Raw genomic sequence first — 14,747 nt, 5'->3', positions numbered from 1 at the left:
TCAAGCAGTCTGCTGTTGAGACAAATGTTCTTGTCCAATCTACTCCACCTGGTACTTTATCATTAAACCAGTGTTCTGACCAAGGCTTCCTGAGACACCAACAAACACATATAAAATCCAAAACTCTTTTATTTTAGTTCAATGGCTTTGAATTATCATCATTCACAGCCCAGGATGACTCTTAACTGGTTATAATTAGTTCCAAAGTTCTTTGTAAGACGTCTGTTAAGAACGCACTTTATCTTACTTGAAGTGCTGCCAATGACTAAAGTCCCAATTAGTCTTTCCAAAACCAGAGAACAAATTCAGAGTCTAAACCAATCAGATCAAATGACGTTGCTTCCTGCAAAGGTTTTCCTACCTTTGCACTTCCTTTATACCTTATGGGAGGAGCAATCACCTCCAAGCCTTACTCCTGAGTCGCCCCTTTTGTCTTAGCTGCTCTTGCCTTCTGGCAGCTCTATGCATACGCGCACTGGGAACAAGCTCCCTTTGTTCCTCTGCCTCACTGCTGCCAGATTCTGGAGGCTCCGGAGTCAGCACATAACTCCCAGATGGTCCTGGCCCCATCTCTGTATCGGAGGCAGGACCCTCTTCTGAGATCTCCCCATACTCCCAGACTAATCCCTGTTCCTCCCCACTGTCCGATTCTGCTGCCATCTGCACAGGCTGCCAGCGAACCACAACAACCAGATTGAGCAGGCTGAAAATGCCTTTGTGCTCATTAAATTGACAAGAGAGAGCAAATAGGAGATCAGAGGGAAGATCAAGGGAATCAACAACAAAATACTAAATAGGAAAGAGGAGATAGGATGAGAACACAACAGAGATGCCAGTAGTTGCTGATCAAAATCTCAGCTCTTTCTACATCAATGCATATAATATTGGAAATAATGTGCCACATTTCCAAATATTTGGGCACATTGAACCTTTTGTCCCTGCAACACATAAATATTATCCTGCTTTATGCCCTGTGTTCCATTTCCACTTCCCTTTCTCTTTATGAGACACTTCCCATTTACAAATGTGGTCTCAAACCCTTTTTGGTCTAGACTAGAGTTTCAATGTCATTGGCAGTGTACCAAATGGAGTGATAGCTGTGTGTGCTGTTCAGAAAATTAGTATAAGAATTAGATACAGTTTGCAATAGAGCATTCTAAATAAAGACTTATAGCTTAAAGGTTTATGATGACTGAGTAGCCACTGTAGTGTAGTTGGGGATAGTGATTCGCAACATAAACAGTTGCATTCACAAAGTGAGAGCCTGTAAGCATTCCCTCTGTGTTTTGCCCGATGTGATGATCCCCTGCTTGTGTCACTACCAATCTGTTGTGTCCACTCTGCTTGCTCTGTTCCTGGATGCACACAAGACAATGCAGATTACAGAAGGGAATAGGGCTGAATTTGCAATGTCATATATAGGCTTTCTAAACTTGATGTCTCACTGGAGTCCCAATTTGTTATTGAGATCATGTGCAAGTTCACAGTCAACAATAAGTGAGAAACCTTTCCTGATGCTACTTCAGTTTTTGGAATACATTCCTTACATGATTAATTGTGAAAACGGCTCTCAAAATACATTTTAATAAGCTTCGAATGGTTGATTAATTGATCCTTTTAACCATTAATTTTATTTCATTCGGGTTTTTTATTTAATTACAGTACTATTTAATTGTAAATTTAATTGTTAATTGTAAATTAATTTTTATTATAAATTGCAAGAAACATTTGTAGCTACTGGTATAACAAGTAGAATGAATGAATGACATTTAAAAAGTCATTCAGCCTGTACTGTTTCTCAGATGCATGTCTTTTGAAATGGGTTTAACTCAACTGAATTCCAGAAATACCCTCATGAGTACTTTCATTCCCAGATTACAGATTGTTCTGTTTCATTGCAAAACCAACTCTAGATTCTTTTGGGGAGAGGAGAAACTATTCTCTTTTCCGAAATCTACAATAGCCTCCCAGATCCTCACCTTTTTCATATTATCCCACCCAAAACTTTATTTGGAAAACACCAATTCTGTAATTGAGCCTTTAGAAATAGTAAACCACACTAATAAAACTGTTTTTTTTTTAATTTTATGAGTTTTTGTGATAAAATATGTACTATAATTTCTTGAATTACATGATTTGCTATCTGTACTACGATAGGGTTCCCATCTAAAGCACATTCAATTGAAACTATTTTAAAATCCTATGCATAATTTCAAAATAACGTATGTTAATTAAAAGGGGAGTTACAGGGTAGAACTTGTATATTATCATCTGTTTCTGATTCAGGTAAATGCCTGTATAGGATTTAAATTTGCAAATTTCAGATCTTCTGAATAGCATCAGGGAGAAAGATAAATATTAATTATTCATTTTATATACTAGGGACAGAATCCAGAATTTTAAATTAGAGGCAGTAGTTTTATATTTTAAAAAATGGAAGAACTTTATAATTTCAGTGCTAAAAAGCCATAATATTTTCCGGTTTTAGATGAAAGTTGGAAAGTACTTATTAAAAAGGTTTTAAGGACCATAATTTTTTTTTCCTGTGGAAACTGTATTAGTACATGATTTACAGGATTACAACTCTAATGACACTATTTAAAAAGAAGGTTTCTCAATTTACAATCTGAATTTATTGTAAACAATTAATGCCAGATTGTCAATTAGTCTGCTTTTTTTAGTAGGACAACTTGTATTGATTTTCTAAATAGGATCTCCATTATCACACATTAAGAATGAGTCAAAGCACCTTTAGACAGGAACTTGCACTTCACCAGAGTGGAACTGGAATATAAGATCACCAAATTTCCATCATTTTAAAAGTGATTGAAACCTAAGAGTATGTTTTGTACCTAAGTTCAATTGTAATTGTCTCTAAAGCATTCCATGTTTTTATCCTGCTTACTGATTCTTCTGTCTTTCAATATAACTATTTCATTTGTCTCTTCAGCCATCAAAATTTTTATTTTCTATGTATTAGTAGTCTCATATTTTCAATTATTCTCCTCTCCCTACTATGCAGTCGAAAACATCTGCTTCAAATATTCATTAAAAATGGAAACAAAGGACTGTTTTCAATAGTCCTTCATTTGTATTTTCCAATAATTCCACTAGGAATTATTGGGGACTTAACCCTAACCCTAATCATAATCCTAACCCTAACTATAATTTGAATTTAAGTCTAATGAGATTTTTTTCCATATACAGTATTTTACCAGTGCGGCAGTCCAGAAACATGAGAGGATTCCTAAGCATACCGATGTACTACAAATCTATTGGAAATATCTATTCTTCATTGTGATTTTATTGAGACCTAACCCTAATTCCAATCACAACCCAAATCTGAACCCTAATTGGATTTCCACTTTAATGATTTCTTCCAAGAAACACATACAGGTAGTCCTCAAATTAAAACAATTTGTTTACTGACAATTCAAAGTTAAAACATCACTAAAAAAGTGACTTATGACCATTTTCACTTTTATGTCCATTGCAGCATCCCATGGCCGTGTGATCAAAATTCAGATATTTAACAACTGACTCCTATTTATGATGGTTCCAGTGTTTCAGGGTCATGTGATCCTTTAACAAACTTCTGACGAGCAAACTCAATGGGGAAGCCAGATTCACTTAACAACGTTACTAATTTAATTACTGCAGTGATTTACTTAACAACTGTGGCAAGAAAGGTCATAAAATGGGACAAAGCTCACTTAGCAAATGTCTCACTTAGCAACAGACATTTTGGGCTCAATTATGGTTGTTAAGTCATGGACTACCTCTACAGCACAGACTTGAAAAATGATAGGTCTCCTAAGCATACCTAACCCCTTACAAATCAGTTTGTGATATGGATTTTCCACTAGGGACTCTTGGAGAGGAAACACAAACCCTATGTGAATTTCCTGTATAAGGGATGTTTTCATGTATTTTATCTTAAAACACAGACAAGTCTGTCTCAAAACATGAGTGGCCTTCTAAGCACAACAACGCTCTACAATATCTACTTTCCACTTCTGTTGGGAAACTGATTAGGCATCTAGTGTAGCCAGTGTCTATGATGGCTTCTACGTTCCCTTGGACTCCCTTTCCAGGCACCACTATTCGGGATTTGATGGCAAAGGGGCAGATGGCTTCACTATTCACCATCGGATCGCTATCATTGGTGCTGTCCCCAGTGGTGCTGGGTGGGATTTTGGCATCTGGGGTTTCCTCGCTCCAGGTCAAGGGAGGGGAGACTTCAACATCATGCCAGGTGAACGTCCCCTTCTTTGTCGGTTTCCATGGGGTTTCTTGGGTCTCGCCGTCGCTAAGGTCCTGGTCTGGGGAACTGGAGTTGGGGCTAGGCATTCCGATGCTCAGTGCCTTTGCTGGCCGCATCTGAAGCACTTGATGGCTGCGGCCGGGACTGGCTTTGGATCCTCCGGTGGGCCGTGAACTGGACCGACGTCCCAGAGCTCTCTTTGGCTTCTTTTCGGAAGTGGGCTTGTGATGTGGGTAGACTGCCGTTCAGTATCATTCCTGTATGCAGTCTGGGGTGTCTCAATAAGCAAAAAAATGGAGATGCTAGAGAATATACCTTCTTCTCTGAAAGACATAAATCTTTTTCAAGGATTGATATGACATGGATGTCTAAAAATCTCACAAATAACGTTCTGAAACTGGACATTCTGCCTAAATCTTTCTCAGACCATAATCTGGTGTTTTTGATTTTAAAAGGAAAGAGTTCGAGTTTCAGATGAAGATTAAATGAAGCTATTTTGCAAAAGGAAAGGATTGTGAAAGACTGCAAAATGAAATTGCAGAAATACTTTGAGAATAATCTGAGAAAAGGGACAAGCTTAAAGATAGTATGGAATGCTAATAAAGCAGTTATGAGGGGCTATTTTATTCAGCATGATCACTTAGACAAGAAAAAATTCCAGGAAAAGACACGAGGATATTGGATACAATTAAACAGAAAGAAATTCAGTTGCAAAAGACACCAGCAGATACTAAAATTGTACACCATATTAAACTGTTATGGGAACAATTATCTATGTTAACTGTCCAGGAAACAGAAACTAAGTTGAACTATGCGAAACAAAGACATTTTGAATTTGCTAACAAACCAGGCAGATGAATAGCACATAAATTAAGAAAAGAAAAAGACAATAATTGGAAAAATTGTGAAGACAATAATATAATAACAGATAATGAACTTATTAAAAAGTCCTTTTGTAATTTTTATTCAAATTTGTATAAAAGACAAAAGATTGATATATTAAAAATAGATGAATACCTTTCAAAACAACAGTTACCAAAACTATCACAAATCCAGTGATAACTTATGAATGATCCGATAATTGCTTTTGAGATATCAGCAGCTTTAAAAAAATGAGGCCAGGCAAAGTCCCAAGCCCAGATGGCCTTACAAGCCAATACTACAAGTGTTTCAAGGATGAACTTCTTCAACCACTAAAAGACACAATGAATTATATATAATGGGGGAAATATACCCCAGTCATGGAAAGAAGCCAATATTGTGTTGCTCCCAAAGGAAGGTCAAGAACGGGGTGTTGGGACCTCCGGTTGGCGTTGCAGCATGAATGGCTGGAAAATAATGGGCCTCTGATGACCTCTGTGAAAACCAGCTGGCAACTGCTGTCGGGAGACCCTAGGGCTCCTAGCTGCCCTGGAGGAGTGGTAAAGAAAGGAGAGGTGTTTCATCAATCACAAGGAAAACTGCAACTTCTTCATTAGGTCCGAAGAAAGCTCTCCTAAACAGCAGCAGGGACAACGGCCATTTTGGCAAGTCACAACCTGTGACCACTGGGACAATAAGATTTGTGCTGGAATGGTGTGGGGACAGACCATTGAAACTGGGTGAGACAACTTCCAACTTTTATGCTAGAGATCTAACCCAAGTTAAAAAAAAATCCAAAAATAATCTCCAAGTAGCAAGAAAGTGGTGACCGGATACAGAGAGAAAGATTAAAGACTCAGAGGTGAAAGAAATGTTTAATGGAAACTTTAAAACATAGAAAGCTTGGAAAAGATTCAACAATTACTTGAAAAGTGATAACTGGGAGAAATTGATTTTTTATTTTTATTTTTAATCTCCCTCGATCTGCTTGACAATCAGATGTTTGATGCTGTCTAAGGCTGGAATTGGGAGTAGGGGAGCCATCTACTGGAGGGAAAAGAGCATTACAACATGGGAACCTTAGTGAAAGAAACAATTGTTTAACACAAATAAATGAAAGAAGAGAAAGTAAACAACATCTGAAAGGCTACCTGACCTTTATTCTATTTTGGTAGACAACTTGTATGTTTGGAAACATTTAGTGAGCTCTCTGAAAATCTCTAAAACAAATTGAACAGTAAATAAATAGATCTCTATTAAAACTGCTTATTGATGGTAGACTTGAAAAACTGGAGGAAATACAGTGGGCCAATTTGGATTTGAATTATCTAAGCTACCTGATAGAATATCCTATGAGATTAAAAAAAGGAAGGTGATAAAAGAAAAAAGAAGAAAAACTAAGTAAGACTTTAAAATTTGGACATTTGGGAAGAAGCAAATCGGAAAATCACTAAATAACTTTTAAGGACTATAAACTTAGGGGACTTGGAGGTATAATTCTGGGATTCATTAAATTTTAGTAATTTTGGAGTTTTCAGATATTGGAACATTGGAGTCCTAGGGGTGTATGGAGTAATTTTTAATATATTAAATTATTGTAAAATAATTCAACAGCGGACAATAGAGGTGTAGGAAGAAATGTTATCGATGCTTGTTTATATGAAACCGTGATAAAGAATCATAAGGAGATAATGAGATTGTCCAAAGAGAAAGATGTGAGTGTAGAAGACCCTCAACAAGAGATGAATGTAATACTCAGAAAAACAGATGAGAAACCAGAAGGAATGGGGGAGGAGACAAAACAAAACAAATTGCAAGAAGATGAAGACGTTGAAGTGGGGGGGGAATTCTACCAGTTCGCACCTATTCTCTAGAACCGGTTGTTAACATTCTAAGCAGTTTGGAGAACTGGTTGTTAGAAGAAATTACTGGCCTAATCCTGTAAGGAAGGCAGGAAGGAAACATTCTGGTGTTGCTTACAGAAACTGCCTCTCCGTTAACCCTTATTACATTCTTGGCAGGACTAGACTTCCTCTCTCTGGAACTTCTCTGGAGTTTCCCCCCCCCTCCTTTGCTAGTACTTTGCTTGTGTGGAGTGACCATTCAAAGTTACAATGGCACTGAAAAAAGTGATTTATGACCATTTTTCACACTTACAACTGTTGACACTCACAGTCATGAGAGGCCAGGTGAGGAGATGCGTGCCTCGATGTGAGTGATATTGAGTTGGCCATGCCCAACCAATAACATGACCACCAAGCCATGCCCACCAACTAAGCCACGCCCACAGAACTGGTTGTTAAAAAATTTGAATCCCACCCCTGTGTTGAAGGCATAAGACTAATAAGTATGAATCAAATAGATAATTCTTTAAGAGTTTACAATAGAACAGTCTCCCAAAAATAATGAAAGGTCAATGGCTGGGTGCTCAAATGATGCAGCAAAAGGAGATAAGGGATAAGCCAGAGGGAATAATTAGTTGATATACAAATGACAGAAAGAAAAATAAGGTCCCAAGAGAGAAACATAAAAGAGGGACCAAAAAGTCAATAAATGATGAAGTCTCAAAAAGAGTAAGAGATGATGGATAGAGATAACTCACGGTGAATGTATTAGAAATTAAAAGAAATAAAAAATATAAATTGGAAAAACAGTAGAACATATATAGACAATAGAATTTACTATAATCATAAGCAAATCAAGAAGGTAGAAATCTATGATGCAATATCCTAACTGTATTATTATTATTATTAACAATGTGTAAAAATATGTTGAAATTTATAAGTTTAGGGGATTGGAGATATAATCCCGGGATTGATTAAATTTGGTTAATGATTGGTCCTATTGGTGTTTTTAAACAATTGGGATGATATTGGATTTATGGTGGAATATTGAGTAATTTTTAAACTATTAAAATCCTAGTTATTTAACAGGGGATAACAAACATACTGCGATGACCCAGGGCACGGCACAGAGATAACACACACATGTCAGTTCAAACTGCTCCTTTATTGCTCCAAATTACCCCAAACGCTCCCACGTTTCTGGCAAGTTCTAGAGCAGAGTGATAATCAAACCCCCACACAAACCTCAAGCAGCCTCTGACTGCGATTAGTCCAGCCCAATGCTGTCTGCACCAAAGCTGCACAGCAATAAATCCCAAATGTATTTGGCAAAACAAGAGCAAATCAAGGAGTTCAGGGAGCAAAAGATCCAGGTAATTAGTCCAGAACGGCCAAAAGGAATGCAAAGACCCTTGGCAAGTTCAAATGTCGGCACTCAATACTTCAGGAACTCAGCATTTGTTCCTGACAAATGCCCTCCCCACAGCGTCTCCTTAAGTCTCATTCCCCAAGTGTGCCTGGTGAAGATGGGTGGGGTTCTCTCCTTGCAAGTAGCCTGCTCCGTCTGCACTGATCATGCCTTCTCTGCACGCTCCGAGCCCTTGCATCAGGAGGGGGTGGTTCTTCCTCCTTGTCTGAGCTCTGTCTCTCATGTTCATCCTGCCTCTGTTCCTCCATGCTTGCAGGCCTTACTAATTCCAAAAAGCCTTGCCTAGATTGACTCTGCCCTTCCCTAGTTTCCTCCAAGGCCAACAGAGCTGCCTTCTCAATTGCTGTCAGTTCTTGTTCTAACTCATCTTTTCCTGCAGCAGTGGTGGTATTCTACCAGTTCGCACCAGTTCGGGCGAACCAGTCGTAAAGTTTTGGCCTGGGTCTCTGAACCAGTAGCGACTTCTGGCTGGCCCAAACTTGTTGCCTGGTTGCCTGATGGTCGCAGTTCGCTTGCTTGTCCTGTCCAGCTGCCCTCTCGCCACTCGCTTGCCCCGCCTGCATGCTCAACGCTCGCTTGCCCCATCCAGCCCATCCCAAGCCCATCCTATAAAAACACTTCGCCACGTGGCCCCAGCCCTATCACTTGCGCATGCCAGTCTGTTCTGTGACTTGCCTACCTAAGCTGACTTGAGTCTTCTTGACCCCTTCCATGGTGCCTGCGCCCCAATGGACCTGCCTCCCATAGCCGGCCAAGCCGCTGGCAATTGCTTGCGGCATGGCTGCTACCCGTTGCCAGCCGCCTGGCCCCAGCCCTGGGCTTCCCAAAGCCCCTGGCGCTCCTTGCTGGCCAGGCACCCACAGAAACCGGGGTCACGTAGCTGGCCAAGCCACCGGCAATCGCTTGCAGCATGGCGCTGCCACTACCTGTTGCTGGGCCCAGTCCTGGGTTTCCCAAGGCCCCTGGCGTGCCTTGCCGGCCAGCCGGGACCAACAGGCTCCAGCCTCATGTAGCCAGCCTAGCTAACTAACCCCCACACCCCAGCCTCCAGAAAGCACCTATTACTTCAGAAGCCTTCTCCAGAATGGCTGCTGGTGACTCGCTTGCCTTGCTTGTGCTGTCTCTGCATCCAGCTCATCAGCGAGCAACTGAATCTGCCTGCCTGCTTTTTTCTATTGGGTAAGTAAGTGGAAAGTTTTACTCAACTTTAAAAATCAGTGAGCGACTGATTCTACTTGCCTGCCTGGTGCCTTTGAAGCAATTGGGTAAATAAATGCCTTTTTTCATGATTTAAAACAAGGGTCTTCAAACTTGGCAAGTTTAAGACTTATGGACTTCAACTCCCAGAATTCCTGAGCTAACATGACTGGAGGAGGAATTCTGGGAGTTGAAGTCCACAAGTCTTAAAGCTGTCAAGTTTGAAGACCCCTGATTAAAAAAAAAAACAGTAAGTGTGTTTATTTATTTATTTTTAGGGGAAAAAAATTCGGATTTTTTTTTTTAGGAAATAGTCATAAAATTTAGGAAATTTTAGCTGCTTTTCTATTTTTAGAAAGCAGCTGCTTTGTGAGATTGTCATTGTGTGTGTGTGTAAGTTCTTTTAAATTAAGTTGTGTGAAATGTTATGTGCCTATAAATTAATTAAAGCTATATTTTTAGATTTTTCCAGCTGTATCTGCTTTATGAGAGAGTACGTAAGTGAGATACTTGTTCTTTTAAGTTTTATAGTTTTGTGGGTCAGTCATGTTACAATGTGACTTTTCAGTTGTGTAGTTGTGATAACATGTCCTAGCATTTTGTGAGGTTGATGCTTGCAGCAGGCAGGGAACATTTTACACGAAGTCCAGCTGCTTTTATGAGACAAGCAACTTTACTTTCTGAGAAAATTAGTAACTTGTTTTGGGGTATAACACTTTGCCATTATTAAAGCTGTCGTTAACATGTTGAGATTTCTGGAGTTGAGCCTGCTTAATTCATGATTGTGTTCATGATTGCCCTGGGTTTTGTTCTTGCCTGGGTCTTTTGTCTTTCTTATCATGGTAGTTAATTCTGCCAGGAACAAGGAAAAGGGGACTTCCAGGTGAATTGTCTTAATAATGGCTGTACTTAGGTGTTGCTTTTTGTTGTGGTGTTTTTTTGCCTGGGGTTTTCTTAAAGGCAGAAGGGCTGATATTTCTGGTGTGAGGTTTTAGGTCCTTGGGGATCTAAATCATGCATCAAGGGTTTTTATTGCAGTGGCTTTGTCTGGGGATTAAGTAAAAAACTGGTTTTATCTGCAGTATTTTTGGGGTGTGTGTGTATGCTCCCGAAGTTATCTACATGTTAACAATGATCAAATACTAATAATATTTGCTTATCCTTTTTACTGAGCTTTCCTTATATAATTGGTGTTTTTTTTTATATTTTTACATTTCTAACTTTTGTTTGTTAGTTAGCCATTGATAAAACAAATCCCACATTAAAAAGTATTTGAAACCTTCTCGATTGTAAATTTGTAATTGTTAATTTATTCATTTCTGCACATTCTAATATTTTTCATTCATTTTTATATCTTTGTTTTTCCACTGTTGTGCAAAAACAATTCTAGAAGCTGTTAACATGTGTAAAATTAAATATGTATTCTACCCAACAAAATATTTCTGGTTTTAAATCCATACGGTGCTTTACCATTGTTTCTAACCATGACACCATTAACAGGCTACTTGCCTTGTACTGACCTAAATACTGAACCTAATTTATATATTCACTGAACTGACTGAGGAATAAATTTCAGAAAAAGAAATCAGTATTGCTGTGTGAATATACCTATGAAATTCATTCTTCTTGATCTAACTTCTTAGATGAAAAACTGTATCTTTCTTGTTTGTTGGACCCCATCCTGATAATTGTTCGGTAAAAACAGAGATCCCTTCTGTTACCTTAGTCCTCAGCTTACAGCCACAATCGAGTCCAATCAAAGCATGATATTGTTTTATGTCTTTTGCACTAGTAGCTGATAGGCAAGGATGAAAAGACAACAGAGTTTGACCATTTTCTTTGCCAAGAAACCAAGAATGGAACAATCAGAATTAGATACAACAGAGACTTCCGGTTTGGGTTTCTTCAGCAACAGACCGAAATCCGCGATCATGCACAGTTTTGATCTGTGCTCGCCGCTGGAGCGCCCCGATCCTTTAGATTCGGGGCTGAAGCCACTCCGTAGAGGTGGTGAAGAGGGGGAAGATTGCTAGCCGAGTGGAGGGGAGTCGCATCTCTCCTCCTTGGCTGGTCTAAACTCCCTTCCCCGAGGGCGGTTGCAGCGGTGGTCAGAAATGGCCACTTCAAAGAAGAACTCAACTGGATAAGATTGTGCAGGAGGAAGACAAAGAGGAAAGCAGGACAGACCGGGCTAAACAACAGAGAACATCTAAGCAAGGTACCCTGAATCTAAAAGTACCTAGAGGGATACTTCTAAAGGAAGATCTTTAAGCGGCAAAGGAGAGAGAAAAGGAGGTTACAAACCTTTTTTAAACCTTTATATTAACAATTACAAATGGTATGGAAAGAAATTTATATTAACCTATTTTGACACTAATAGACAATCTTAAGCTGAAATCTAAGTGTCAAAAGGAGAATAAAGATTTTTTTCTTGTTCATTTTAAAGCCCTAAAAAGGAGAAGAGTGGAGGCAAAAGGGTGGGACTTGGAATAATGGAAAAATGGAGTGCCACCTGGAAAAATAAAGAGGATTAACAGTTAAACTTTGAAAAGACTCCCGAGGATACATTGTAACTGAAATCTTAAAAGATACAGTAACCCATGGAAAGGAAAAGTAAAGGAAAGAAACAAGAAGGAACAGTCTGGGATCATTTGGTGATTTAAAAAAAAGGTTTGGGCATTGGTTTTTTCTTTCTTTTTCTGTTTTTACTTAAAGTCAATCGGGTGGTTGTTCAAAAGTGTTAAAAATGCTATCACTCATGGAGGAATTGAAGATGAGTCTTAAAAAACAGAAAGAATATGCAGAAAGGGGAGGATGAACCTTTGGTTTCGTATTTGAATTTTTTGAAATGGAGATCCTCAACTATGAAAAGCAAAAGGAAAAGCTTCAAGAGCCGGAAGAAGGGCGGGACAAAGAAGAAGCCATTTTCAATGATCAAATAATGCAAAGTGTGGTAATAAGGGGAAAAAGGGGGAAAGGAGTTAAAAGTTTGAGATCAAAGGGAACAGCCAAAAAGAAAAATAGTCTGAAATAGAAGTATAACAGCAAGGAGAAGCAAAAAAAGAAAACTACAGAAGGGAAAATTAGAGAGAGAAGGGTATTAAAAAAGGGATGAGAAAAAGAGGGGAAAGATAGAAAGGGAAAGAACTTATGAGGGACAAAAGCAGGAAATAAAGAAAAAGGGGAAACATACTAGAATTAAAGGTATTTGCTCAGCTAGAAAACACAGCTGACAATGGTTAAATTAAGTTAAAAGTAAGGATTCTGCAAAGGTACAAAAGATAGTGTTGTCACAGTAGAATACTGTAATGAGTTAGAAATGAAATAAGTAAATAATCTATGAGATAAAACTGTATTGTTATGTAATGGTATGCTTATTTTATAATTAATGCAATAATAAAGAAGAGAGGGAAACATTGCAATTGTTTCTAAAGATTGATAAAATATTGAAAAGAAATGTGAAAGATTTATAAGGAAATTTATACCAGTTATTAGAATGAATTTGAATAATTATTTTGCTTATTAATAGTAAATAATTTATAAGATAAAACTGTATGACTATCCAATGGTATGCCTATTAACAGTTAAGTTATAATGAAGAAGGGAGGGAAACATTTCAATTGTTCTCAAAGATTGATAGATATTGAAAAGAAACGTGAAAGATTTACAAGGCTCATACCAGTACTAGAATGAATTTGAATAACTATTTTGTTTACTAATGTTTATATATATATATTATTTTTGTTATGTTTTTAGAATTTTTCTTTTTACATTTTCAAGAGGAAGTACCAAGCAGAGTCTGAATGATGAGATTTACATGATATAAAATAGATATTAGAAATTTGAATGTTATAATTTTAGAACGTACAAATTCAATGTTTAATGAGATTTCATATTATAATCACAATAAGATTTAAAGGTGTTGCACTTCGATTGGCAATCATAGGGGGAATTTTGCTTCTTAAGAATGTTGGAAGAGAACATATGAAATTGTAAACAAGACAGACGAAAGTATAAGTATAATGAATAAAAAGATAGAGAAATTTAGGTAAAAGAAATACAATTGAATAAGAAGAAAATGAGATAACTATAAAAGAAAATTAAGAGAAGTAAAGGGAGAAATAGTGAGGAGTTGGAAAAAGAGTAATAAGATATGAATAAATAAGATGAATATGCATATGAAATTGTGTCTCTATGGAAATGTGATAACCCGGAACCATGCTGTACTCAAATAAGATGTTTTATTTGTTTTGTTAAAACTCAATAAAACTTTATTTAAAAAAAAAAAGAATTAGATACAACAGATCCACAACCGTCACGGTCACAAGCACCACTGCCACCACTTGCACTTGGAGAAAGCAGCAAGTCAATCTCCGAAGCTGAAAGTCTTCCTGATCTTCCAGACTGCTGGACATTGCAGCAATATAGAAGCTTTCAAGAGAAATATGAGGGACTAGAAGTTTCAAAGAAAAAATTAGGTTGTAAGTACTGTGCAAAACATGACTTTTCAGTAGAGAAAGGTGTCCATGTGTCCAAGGAGTGGAAACATTTTAAGATTGAGGAGGCAGGGACAACTAAGGAAGTTCAGCAAGCTTCTCTTAGGAGATTTTATATCTAAAGCTCATGCCATTTGCAGTGATAACGTAAAACAAGGGGAGCAGGATGCTATAACAAAATCACTAGATAAGATGTCTGACCAATATTTATCTACTACTTGTAGAGTATTTTTGACAGTTTACAATCTGGCATAAAGATGTAAACCATTTTCAGACATAGAAAGACAGGTAGAATTGCAAACTGTAATTGGAGTAGATCTTGGAGTAGGATTGCATTCATGGTCAACTACAGTGAAAATAGTTGATTTCATTACAAAAGAAATTAAAACCAAATGTTTACTAGCATTATTGAACAGAACCTGAAAATATGATTAATTATTGACGAAGCCTCAACGCTATCATGCAAACCAGTTGTGATAGTTTTCGTAAAAGTTGAGGATTCAGATAACCCACCAACAATTTTTGTTGAGCTTGTTGAATTGGAAAAACAAGATGCAGAGACAATAGGTTTTTCAGTTTTGGAAAGTTTACATAATGTTGGGTTTACTACAGACTATCTGCAAAAGAATTTAATAGCATTTTACTGTGATGGTGCC

The 14,747-nt window shown here is 37.8% G+C and overlaps 1 pseudogene; it reads left to right on the top strand.

Moving 5' to 3' along the window:
- Positions 1-9,175: 9,175 nt before the first annotated feature.
- LOC148133078 (E3 SUMO-protein ligase KIAA1586-like) lies at positions 9,176-14,514 on the top strand (annotated as a pseudogene).
- The last annotated feature ends 233 nt before the right edge of the window (positions 14,515-14,747 follow it).

Source organism: Notechis scutatus, chromosome 1 (assembly GCF_049901735.1).
Source record: "Notechis scutatus isolate UNSWTSFEM ecotype Mainland chromosome 1, rNotScu1.2, whole genome shotgun sequence".
Taxonomy (NCBI): Eukaryota; Metazoa; Chordata; class Lepidosauria; order Squamata; family Elapidae; genus Notechis; species Notechis scutatus.
This window is presented reverse-complemented; position numbering and strand designations above follow the sequence as displayed.